Source organism: Acipenser ruthenus, chromosome 1, assembly GCF_902713425.1.
Source record: "Acipenser ruthenus chromosome 1, fAciRut3.2 maternal haplotype, whole genome shotgun sequence".
NCBI classification, from domain to species: Eukaryota; Metazoa; Chordata; class Actinopteri; order Acipenseriformes; family Acipenseridae; genus Acipenser; species Acipenser ruthenus.
In genome coordinates this window covers 31,048,200-31,060,502 of record NC_081189.1, presented here as the reverse complement: position 1 = coordinate 31,060,502, position 12,303 = coordinate 31,048,200, and the positions used below count along the sequence as shown (strand labels likewise).

The 12,303-nt window shown below is 38.1% G+C and overlaps 1 protein-coding gene across 1 annotated transcript in view; it reads left to right on the top strand.

Moving 5' to 3' along the window:
- Positions 1-257: 257 nt before the first annotated feature.
- Positions 258-12,303, top strand: part of LOC117408568 (MOB kinase activator 3B) — a 46,874-nt gene continuing 34,828 nt past the window's right edge. Inside the window, exon 1 of the mRNA XM_034923823.2 lies at positions 258-391. The gene's annotated coding sequence lies outside the window, so the exon portion shown is untranslated. The remainder of the gene's footprint in view (positions 392-12,303) is intronic.

Here is a 12,303-nt window from a genome sequence, read left to right as displayed (position 1 = left end):
TCTCCCTTCTTTTGTCAGCAGGGAAGCTGGGACTGTTACATTTTTTAAATCAAGACTGAAAACATACTTTTATAAAATGGCTTTCTTACCTTAGTGGGTTTTAATGTAACTTTTACATTTCTGCATTTTTAACTTCGCCGCCGGACACTACAGATACAGTCAGTAAGGCCAGTGCAACTCCAAACAGGTTCAGCAGATGTCACTTTACTCAATCTTGCTGCTGCGCGTACAAAATCCTGTTGGACGTGTGGGAGTCTTTTCTGATGATATGCAAATCGTGTCTTGGTATTTCATTCCCGTGTTGGCTACTGTGGAGCGCTGAGCGCGCTAAACCTTGGAAATATATGTATATATTTTTATAGGATAGTGAGTGCAGATCTTGATTGAGCTGGTGAGTACACATGTACTGTTTATGTTAATATGGTATTTGTTTTGTTTTATGTTGTTGGCTATGTTAAATCGTGGATAATGAATTGTGATGGCACTCTTGAACTACCAGTATGGAAATGCACGGCACTCAGTGTTAATGCTTCATGAGGTTTAAACATGCGATCCTGTCCTTGTTTTATCAGCCAGTTTATTCGTGGTTTGTTTAGCTGTAAAAGGTGTCCGAATTTCGAAATCAGTTAAAAACGATATATTTAGCTTTTACACTATTATTAGTAACTTCATAATCCCGCAGCTTTGTTCAGTATTATTAAGGTTTAGTAAACGTAAATATGTGCGTCTGCCTGTTAAATTTGTTTTAACTTAAATTATAATACCACACTCTGGTAATCTAAAAATATATTTGTAATATATTGTTCGTATACTTATATATATATATATATATATATATATATATATATATATATATATATATATATATATATATATATATATATATATATATAATCTCGTTGGGAGGTATTCGTGTATTTTCATCCAAAACTTGAAATGCGTACATAAATGTGTTATCTGCACGGACAGTCATTCAGTCGAGTAAGCTTGTGATTAAATTGAACTCGAGTCAGTACAAACGCATAGTATGTGTGTGTGAGAGACAGAAAGGGGTGTTTTGTTCATCTTTGCTATGCAGTGCGTTGTACACATCATTTGCTGCAGAAGTATCCTAGGCTGTTGAAAATGCCAGTACTGCTGGTTATCTGATGAGCAGCACGAGTTGGAACACACGTTTACTGGTTTCTTAATGGATACATAACCACCTGCACACGTTTACAGCCATTACATTTATTTACGGCAAACTAGTGTAGATATAGCCTAACTTTTACATTTCACAGTAAGGGAATTAAAATTGACTAGAAGTGGTACTTCTGAATCAGCATACAGAGTTCATCCAACATTGAGTCTCTTGAACCAGCAATACCAGTTGCTGGTCATTTAAGGAATTTCCATTTATTTATATAAATACGGGTGTCACTCATCTGTGATTACATTGTCATGGCATTTCGAAGCTTGAAGCTTCAATGTGCATTGTAAGTATTAGGTGTTAATCACTGTGTTATTCCTGATATCTTTAGGGGCAAGTTCAGATGGAATTTAATAATTAAAAGGGTGGTTCATAATGCTGAGTATTCAGTCTTGATCCAATCATTTTTTATTAATCCTTTAACATGCAAATCTATCAGCTGTTCATGGGTTATATGTTTCTTATGCACTTTTAGCAGCTACCCCAAAAGTCTCCTCCAATTCTTATGAGATTCCTCCTGTTCCGGATCATCATACTTTTTTTTTAAAATTGTTCTTTGATATATTTATCCCTAACATTGCAAATCCCTCCTGGGTTGCACTTACAAGTCATCCTGGTATGTGAGTAGAATGCATGAAAATAACCCAGTAACCTTTTTGTTACTGTTATGATATTACATTTCTGACGAAGAAAGATTTGTGAAAAATGCTCCAGGGGGACCTCTCTCTGTGTGCGCACGTGTGTGTGTGCGCATTTTTATTTTTAAAGCGATAACTCCAGTCTTTAATTAACTAAACAACTCCTGTTACTGTTACAAAACTAAGTGAACAACCAAGTAAGGTCTCAAGTTGTTAGTTGTGTAACATTAACATTTTCTAAAAAAAAACAAAAAAACAAAAAAACAAAACAGGAGTTAAAACAGGTAGTACATGCTTTGAAAATATACCCCTGTGACAGGGTGGGCTGAGCGGTGACGTCAGGTCAGATGCAGGAAGGGAAAAATACTGGGCAATAAATAGCCTTCACTGATCCTTTACGTTTTTTTCTTTTAGTTTCGTTTTCTCTCGCTCTCTCCGCTCTAACACCCACCACACTGAGCGAAGAGAGCTGCAGGCTTTTATGCAGGTGACCATCTCCCGATTTAGCAACAAATTAACCAATTAATTCGGGAAGGCCACCTTCTGCATGAGGTTTTTAAACTGCTGTGGATGGGGCGACCCATCCACGCTACTAAACAAAACAATCGGCTATGCCGTCAATACATAAATACAAAACAATAACAAAACCTGCGGTGCTTTGCCGTCATATATAAATAAATCATAACAAATACAACAAAACAAATACAAAATACTGAAGGACGGCACCTCGCTCGTCCTCTATAATAAATCATAAAACAAATACAAAGTAACACAGGGGCAGAGGGGGAGACCCAGTTCTAAAAATAAATAAATAAATACATTTTACAGGGCTCCTCACCCTGTTACAGCCCCTCTTTCTTTCCATAAGACATACTGAAATTGAAATTCCTTATCAGTCCATTGACACATGGCTGGTTATCACAAAATGTGCATATCATTTAGGAGCACAAGACCTCCCACCATAACTTACAGCTTATATAAGGGCAGTTAGCGTTTTATCAGAATCCAAAAGGCAGTAAGTTACAGTATATACCTTAGATATGGTATATGCTCAGTGTAACGTTACATGAAATACATGCAAATCTCCTGTGTATGGAGAACAGTGAGAGACGACTGGTGCAGTCTGTTATTCAGGGCTTGTTAGAGCTATAGATGCATACACTTGATTAAAGGAACATTATGGGAACTGAGCTACACTTTTTAGCTGCATTTCTCCTGATTTTTATATTACACAAGGGCTGTCCTCTTTGTTTCATCCTTGTGCTGGACATGCTTCATTTGAAATGGAATAAAATAGAAGAACAGTACCCCAGTTCCGTGACATTGACACTACAGTGTGTTTGCGAGTTGATTTTTAACCCGAGCTGTACAAGGGCTTTTCACACACATCTTTCCGATCCACTGTTGTCTTACATCTGCCTCTGCTCTCTGTTCACATGACTTACAGATCTGCTGCACGTTCACAGAGTTATCTCCCTTCAGTAACAAGGGTGGCATTTTCACCTCCCCATGAAATCCTAGAGAAAGGCCTTTCCACAAACTGCAAGCATGTATCCGTTTCAGTTTTTAAATATCTTTAAAAATATATATATTTCTATGAATAGGCTTCCTTAATAAGCTTCTGAACCAGTTATCTCATTAAATATGATCTTGATCAATTGGAGGCCCCTATATAGCGCAGGCCAGTGTATCATGTGAGTAATTGTTGCTGTAATCTAAATTCAAAAAGGAGTATGTTTGGTTAATTTTCACATCACTTTAAACAGTTTATTTACAACCAATACATTTTATTGCAAATTGCTGCTTAGCTTACATTTGTTTGCCTCTGTAAAGCACATTTTATATCATTTAACAATGGAGAATACAGGGCAGTGCAGAAACAGTTAAGCAGTTTGTGATGGTGGTCCACTATTAAAGACGCTATATAAAATAAATATTGATTGATATACATCCCCAGTTTTTTTTTTATTTTTTTATATATAAATTTAGTTGTCGCCAATGTTTTTTTACCCCGGTTTTCTCCCCAATTTGGAATACCCAATTGTTATTTGTATCCCAGTTCACCGCTGCAACCCCCTGACAACTTGGGAAACGGAGTCTGGAACACGCATCCTCCAAAATGTGTTTCTGCCAATCTGTCATTTTTCGCACTGCGGATCCACAGCGAGGCCACCAGACCTATAGTGCCGGAGGACAACACAGATCTGATGGCTCCACTGCAGAAGCCCTATCAGCCACAGGGGTCGCTGTTGCGCGGTGAACCGTGAATTCCCCTGCTGACCTAGCCCTCCCTACCCGGGCGGTGCTCGGCCAATTGTGTGCCGCCCTGTAGGAACCCCCGGTCACGGTCGGCAGTGACATAGCCTGGATTTGAACCTGCGATCTCCAGGCTATAGGGTGCATCCTGCACTCCACGCAGAGCGCCTTTACTGGATGTGCCACTTGGGAGCCCCCTCCCCAGCTGTTTTTTAGATCAACATTTTTTAAATGTGGTTTTTAAGAAGTGAGCAGGCATTGTTTCGTTTTAGTTCTGGAGGTCAGCGTGTGGATTCTTTGCTTTTTGTCCACACCAGAAGGCACTGTAGTGCAGCAGTCTGTAAGGAGAACTTACTTCTACTGACCTGACAGGACAGGATAGACCAGGAGCTGCTTCTTATAGATGTTATGCAAATGCACACAGCTCCCTAATTCCCTAATTGTGGTGGTGAGAAGAGGAATAAGACATACATTCTGACTGGCAAGCCAAAACAAGCATGTCAGAAGGTCAGGATGGGGTTCTTTTCTCATTCCTGTTGTAGTTTTACACAAGCACTTTCCTCAGGATGCTCCTGGAATGTCTTCTGTTTAAATATTTCCTTAACCTAGTCTTACACATTTTTATTATACATTTCTCTAAATGTAGGGCCAATAAAATATAAAGATACAAAATAATTATAATCTCCTTTTTAGCCGACAAGGATTTAAAATTAAAAAGTAAAATAAACTTCTTACTGGTTTTACAATAAATAAATAAAATATAACATATTCCAAAGTGAGACGAGAATCTCAATAACGAAACAGCAACTTAAAGGTAAGCGTAAAGGTAAAGACCTTTAAGCAGATGCTGCCGGAACCTTTTTCAGTGGGTGAATTCATAACCTGTGGGGAAAAAACAATATTCAGAAAAACAAAATTCATTTTAGGAGCAGACCACCTCTCCTGTTAGGGTTTACATAAGGACAATAAACTTTTATGTTTGAGCCAGGGTTCATCCAGAGGTAGACCTGTGCTCCAGGCAGATGATGAAATTAAAGAGAATTTCCAGCTGTGGGATCATGGCTCAGGGGAGCAGAAGTTAATTCAGTGAAAAATGCCAAACTCGTCTGAAGAATGACATTTGCAGACAATGTTTGGCATTGACTCACAAACACAGTAGTTATGCTAAATACACATGGAATGCAAGTGAATTGGCTGATAAGTCAGAGTTGTTTAGCAGTGAAAGTGGCTAGACAACAATTGGTATACTTTGTTGTTTTACTTGAACAGTTGAACAATTCGCTGTACTGACCACGGTTCTAGTATACATTTACCATAGTTTACCATGTTTTATATGCTTCACCATAACACTCTTAGCTTTACAGAGCTTACACCTTTTACCACAGTAAAGTTTTATAAGAGAATGTTTCAGTATATATTGCTTCGGTATATATTGACTGGCAGTCAAGGCTGGCCAGTGGCAGAAATAGCAACCCAGACACAGAAAGTGTAGTTCAGCGCTTTCTGCACACATTTAATAAACACATAACAAACAAAACACAGGAACAAAGCAACAGTTTGAACAAACACTCCTAAACACACACAGCACAAGTACAACCCCCAAGCACAGCTATCCTGGTGTTCTACACTTACTCACATTTTACTCAAAGCACACTACTTCTCCGCTCCGAACTATCCTACACAACCCACACCAAATATTAATTCCTTTCTTTTATAGGGTGTGACCAGGTGTAATTGACAATCAATCAATTACCACCTGGCCACATTCCACAGTTTTCCAATCACACCTCAGTCACTCAATTTAAAAATTAAACACAACTTCCATCACCACATATCCAAACACACGTGCACCCATGTGGATATATATCTCTGCCCTGCCGTATTAAAATGAGCACCCTCAAAACTAGTGGTATCATCCAAAATACCCAAAATACCTGTATACAATATGCCTCGGAGAGTAGGTGCGCACCATATCAGGTGGAGCAGTGTGGAGTAGTGGTTAGGGCTCTGGACTCTTGACCGGAGGGTCGTGGGTTCATCCCAGGCCTGGCTTTCCATCGACAGTCATAAACCGTGCACAACAAGCACTTGCTTGTCAGGTCCATTCCAACCCACGACATCCTTCAGATGATGTTATACCAGGTTGTATTCAAGAATGTGTTATGAAACAAAGAGTAAATCACTAAAATGTGAGTGTCAGTCAAGGCTGCCGTTAATCGAAGCTTTCTGAGCTATATAATCTTGTTTCTGAATAAAACATTCTGCTCTCCCATTGTTTTCTATGGAGGTCAGCAGTTTTATTTCTCAATAACAGAACAGCAAATAAAACACGACTGAGAGATGATACTAATTAATGACATCTGATCTAAAACCACTACCTACTGATAAAGTAAACTATCAGTGGACCACAATGATTATTTCAGACTAACAACAGTAAATACATAACTTTAAAAAGTGGAATAGAAAAAAATACCTATCTATTATTTCTCTTTTTTTAAATCTCATTTTGTACTAATAAATAAAAACTGATCACAAAAAAGTTATAGTATAATAATGATAATAGCATTGCTGTGGCCTGTTCCTTGGTAATAACAGACAAAAATGTTTTAATTGCTTATTAAGTGAGACTGTGCTTGGGTATAGTAAACTGGAATCACTGAGCATTACAGATGCACTGGATTTGATTATTATCTAATTGTATGTTACCAAACAATTTCCATGTAACGATTATTTTACAATCTGGAATGCTGAAGAACTAGTCTTAGCAAAACGTTTTCTGGAAACAGTGCAGCAATTGTTCTGAGAATTGATGGTGTCTCTGATTAGAAAACGAGATCCAGACCTGTGTGGGTGCACTGAAACCATTTCATGTTTTACAATCCTCTTCAGCAAATCAGAACTGGACTTAGAGGGGGGTTAAAATGTTGGGATTAAAATACTAGTTCACTGAAAGCATCCCTATGTGGTCTTCCATGTCAGAGAAGCAGATACACATTAACTTGTTTTTATTTTTTTATTATACTCCTTCCACATGCTTGAATTGCTTAAAAAACAATAACAAGAAAACATGTTTTATGGAATAATACACCGGTATATTAATGATATGTTTTTACTTTTTTACTACAGCATAAAAAAGAAATCATCTAGTGTTGATGTTGTACATTTTTTTTCCATGCGGCTCAGGTTTCTGCCTGATGCAGCACTGCGGCAGCACTACACTGTTTCAGCTTTCTGTCATTGTGCTTTCACTACTGGTGAAAGTGATTTGTAACTTTGAAATAATGTCACTAGCGACTTACATTTTATTTAATATATTCATGTGTAACTGTGCTTAAATGTGTTTATATTTCTCAATTAAATAAAAACAATATGCAAAATGTTTTTTAGCCGGGAATTCTTGGTGAGGTCGTTGACAAGCCGCCTCTGTACTCCATTGCCACTTGTTTCCTTTTCGAAGAGCCTGTTTTTATCCAGTGATCCGTTGCTGATACTTCCCACTAGCGGGGCGAACCACGTGGGGTTGCTTCTAATGTGTGGCGAGTTGTAGCGTGTGACGTGATTTAGTCACCAGGCTAAAACACGTCACATGCTGCAACTGGCCGCACTTAATAGAATGTGTGCGAAGTGTAACGGCAGGTGCTACGTACTGCCGAAGATGATTTGCATTGTGAAATTGGGGACTTGTCAGTGAGAGGGGGCTATTTTTATTTTGTTTTCCCGTGGACCCCCTCTGATGGCTTCGCGTTTAATAATGCCATGTAAAGACAGCAGCTCAGGTTTCCTACCTGAACAAAGACATCCTTTCACTAAGACAACCTTCCTCATTAAAGCCTTTAGGGATAAACCAATGGCTCACTGGTCCATTTGGCTTTATGCACCAGGGTCCACATAATTTAGTGCTGTTTCCCTGGCAACCAGGTTTTGCTACTGCATTACCACTTTCACACACAATTGCCGCTACTGAGCCATCTCAGAGACGTTAAAAAAATTATTGAAAATACCCATTCAACAGCACGGAATTGCGCAATCTACGCTGGTGTAATACCATTATAACCCTTTCACACAGCCAAAGGGATCATGTGAGTACAACTTTCAAACCTGTCAGTCAACAGATCATTTTCATGGCAACAGTGATTCGTCCATAAATTACAGCATCACACACCGTCCCTTCTATTTGTGAATTCACCTCCTTGTCAGCCCGTAAAGTTAACAATTCCTTAACTTATTCCAGACTCGTATTACTACCACGTTCTTGATCAGCCATTATATCTGAAAAACATGAAAGCGTGTTGCAAAAAATTCCCAACACATCCGATATACAGTCATGTGGGATGTTGACTTTCAATCCACGGCCACTATAGCACTTCATATTATTTCACACAGGAATTAAGACAGTTCAGTGCCGTCTCTGAACCACCTTAAGAAGGGTGGGTCAGAGATGGCATAAAATATGACGACTCTGTGACATTATAGGCAATTCACACAGACCATAATGCCACATCAGTGCCGGTTCTGAGCTGTCATAACCCGTCTGTGTGAAAGGGGTATATGATGCATTTGAAAGAGTGATGCCTAAATTAATTACTTTGTCTTAAATATTTATTCCTTATAAATGACTTTGCATAGCTTTTCCTTCCTTGAGAAATGTCTCATGTTTTTCTAATATTTTGTTTAAATGGGTAAAATGTGAAATAAATACTGTGGTGAATCTCACTAGTTTGCCTTTTCACTGGTATTTTATAGCTCCTATACTGCCAATCAAGATTGTTTGAGGGGTAGAGTGCAATGCAATGGAGTGAAAAATATTGTACAAGAGCTGTGAAAGGCTGTTTCACAAGCTTTAGAAAACTATGAGAAATTTAACATAATTATTTTTAAAACCACAGGAGAGTAAGGACACTTCCAATTGCCAGCGGAATGTCATTTTCATACTTCTTTACACTTATAATTTGAGCACTTAAGGTGCTTTGCCTAGAATGATTTGGCCCAGTGAACTGTATCATCTGGCAGATTGTGTCTGTAATTTGTAAAGCCCAAGGAAAGTCACCAGAGACCTTCCATTATTTGAAGAGCATGCCTTATGTAATGTTAGCAATGGGAGATGACATTGACATAACTGCATTTTCTGTGGGTTTTTGTTAATGCTCTGTATGACAAATTAGCTGTCACTTCAAGGATCTATACTATGAGAAGAAAGAATGGTGTGCAGTAATTCTTCTTCCAGTCCAGTCTGCAGGAGGGTATAGTACTAAGTCAACACTATAGTTTACAGGTGCAAGGGTCTCACTCTTCAAACATCTCAACTTGCTGTAGATACTGGAGAAACAAAAGACACAAAATAAAATAACACAGCACAAAGTATACATGTTTATCTGAGAGTTTTAATATACAGTAGTCCCGTATGAGAATTTCACTTGTCATCAATATCGCGCATAGTGTGCTGTTGTAGTAAAATAGTGCTGTATTGTCTTTCCAATATTAAATACAGAGCAATTTAGCTTTGACTGCCCAGTCTAGTACACACATTCACATGCTGGCCCTGAATGCAGCTGCAAGCACTAATACCGGAAGCTATTACTAGCTGTTCATAGCTAATTATTCAGCTACAGTAAGTCAAGTAAAATGAGTCTGTCAGAAGTAACTGCGCAGCATTTTATGATACAGCAAAGCAGCGTGTTCAAAAGTTCAAACCTATAGAGCTGTGCTTTTTATTTGGTTAAGCATTGAACACAGTGAAATGAATCAGTTACATGGTAATGGGGGGATGAACCAGACTGCCATAGTGAAATGTATATGAGCAGTTTACTGTTCTGAACCAGTTTGAGTTTCATTATTCGTCAATGGTTATTTTTAATTGCTTTGTGAATGGTGAATTTGTGAATCAGTCAGGGCAAATTGACTACTGGATACAAGTTAGTTAAATAATTACAGGTTTTTATAACTTCTTTGTAAGTGATAGATAATTAAAAATGAGCAGCATGTAACACATGCCCTATTCTTTTTGAGAATAGAGTGAAACTATTGTATGTGCAGCTCAGCACCATGTGTCAGTTATGACTTTAAATGCACATAAACATTTCAATTCAAGTAATTGTATAAAGGATCAGAGGGTAGTTTACACCCAACACCAATCTGAACACAGCTGCTGCTAGATGCAGTAGGCACTAATAGCTGTGTGTCGAATACATCTTCTTTCTAAAGTAACAGACTCCCTGCAGTGGCTGTTCTGTAGTCCCACTGGGAAAATTATAACCTCTTTTTAGGAGAGCTGTCCTGATGGTTATGACGGATGAAGACATCTGAAAGCAGGCAATTATACAGATGGCTGTGGCTTGCTGGTAGGGATTCGGTTAAACAAGCCATGTGTTTTGAATGCCGTAATTCTTTTAGCATTTTAATATTTTCAGTAAGAAAACTGCAGTTGGGTGCAGATGGTCACTGCATTTGTCTAGAATTATCTATTTGACATACCTACAATCTTCAGTTGAGTGGCATAATTAATGGATGACATCACAGAAAGGTTTTAATTTGCCATAACCTTTAACTGCCATTCCATGTCACATGCTGACCAGTCTTTTGTTAGTAGGTGACAACTAGTTTGCCTACTTGGCAACGTTGTCTTACAGTAATGTGTTTTAGCATAATTGAGAAAAAACAGTAATATAAGCCCTGTTAAAGAGGTTAAACCAAGCCACCCCTGAAAGTGGGAGTTTTCAAGGATGGAATGAAAAACCACTCACCTTAATGGAATTAGTTTTATGGCCTGGTTCAGCACAAAGATTAGAAAGAAAGTTAATCATTTACTTGACCATTGATTGTACTGTTAGGAAGTGCTTCATGAAATTTTAATGTAAAATAGTAGAACTTACAGAAATGTAAAAGCTTTTAAGTGAGATTTCTCTTGTGTAATCTTGGGTCAGATAATGATGAGCATTATTAGGTAAGACTATCAGGGCCATGAGTTATTTAAAACAATGTTTTCTTAAAGTCAGTTTACATTTTGATATTTGTGAAACTGTTCTAGATTGTCGTTGGCTTCTTTTAATCTAACACCTGTCTATTGCAACCAAAACGCAATATTGTAGAGGGTTTATTAGATTCTTCACACAAGTTAGATAAAAAGGATAAATGTATGTACTTTAGACATAAAAGGGAGGCACTGTGATGACTAGTCTGTCGTACACTGACCAGATTGAAGATGATATGGCCTTTTCTGTTTTTGTTTTACAGTAGCACTATACTATTATATTTAATTTAATATTTTTTTCTGAGGTTCTGTATACTATTTTACTACATATCCAGTCTGCCAAGACCATTACGATTGTGTCATTATTAATAAAGCAAGAATTTTGTCATTATTACTGTAAAAAAACAACAACAACAAAAAATAATTGTTGAGCACATCAAAGTGAATTTGTAGCAAGAGGCCACAGACCAAACACCAAAATACAAAGCATCTGCTTCATCTCCATGTTGCGTTACCTGCATTATATCCTGTTATGTGTGATCTCTATCATCCTCTTAGTGTTTTGCTTAGACATTAATTACCAGGTTTGAATTTTTCTTTTTCAGCCACTTCTAAAAGCTCACCTCAGTTCAGAAATCAGCTTTTGGAAGTGGTTGAAAGGGGAAATGTGTGCTATGCTGGAATAATAGTTAGTAAAAAAAAGGGTAAAAGTATCCCTTTAAGAACTGACTAAAAATGATGAAGAAGAGTTTAACCTACAGCTTGAGTCATAGATATTAAATATCAGCACACTGACTGTGCTTGGTGTTCCTAAGTAAGTCAAACTTCAGGCTTCAGACAGTGGCATGCTAAGAAACAGCGCATTTAAGACATGCCCAGGCTGAGAAATACAATTAGTAAGAAGCCGGAAGTGGTTTGAAGTCTGACATTCCTTGTGGTTTACAGCATGCCCTGTGGTAAATGAAGTTTTGATAGAAAAGCTGTGTGACATTGGCATTAGCCAGCCTGCTCTCTCAGTGGCTAGGTGTGTCTGTTAGCATTCTAAAGCACATAGGCTATGAAGTGTATTTATTAACCTGCCCTTGTAAATATAGTGACTCCACATTTTTCTGTTTCAACTACATTACAGATATGGCCTTCTGCGTGTGTAAAGTGTGTGTGGGGGAATGTAAGGTTGGCAGGGATGGGGTTAATTCTGTCCCTGCCAACAATCACAGGTGTGGCCATTCTCCAGTTAGGCTAATGTTCTGTTG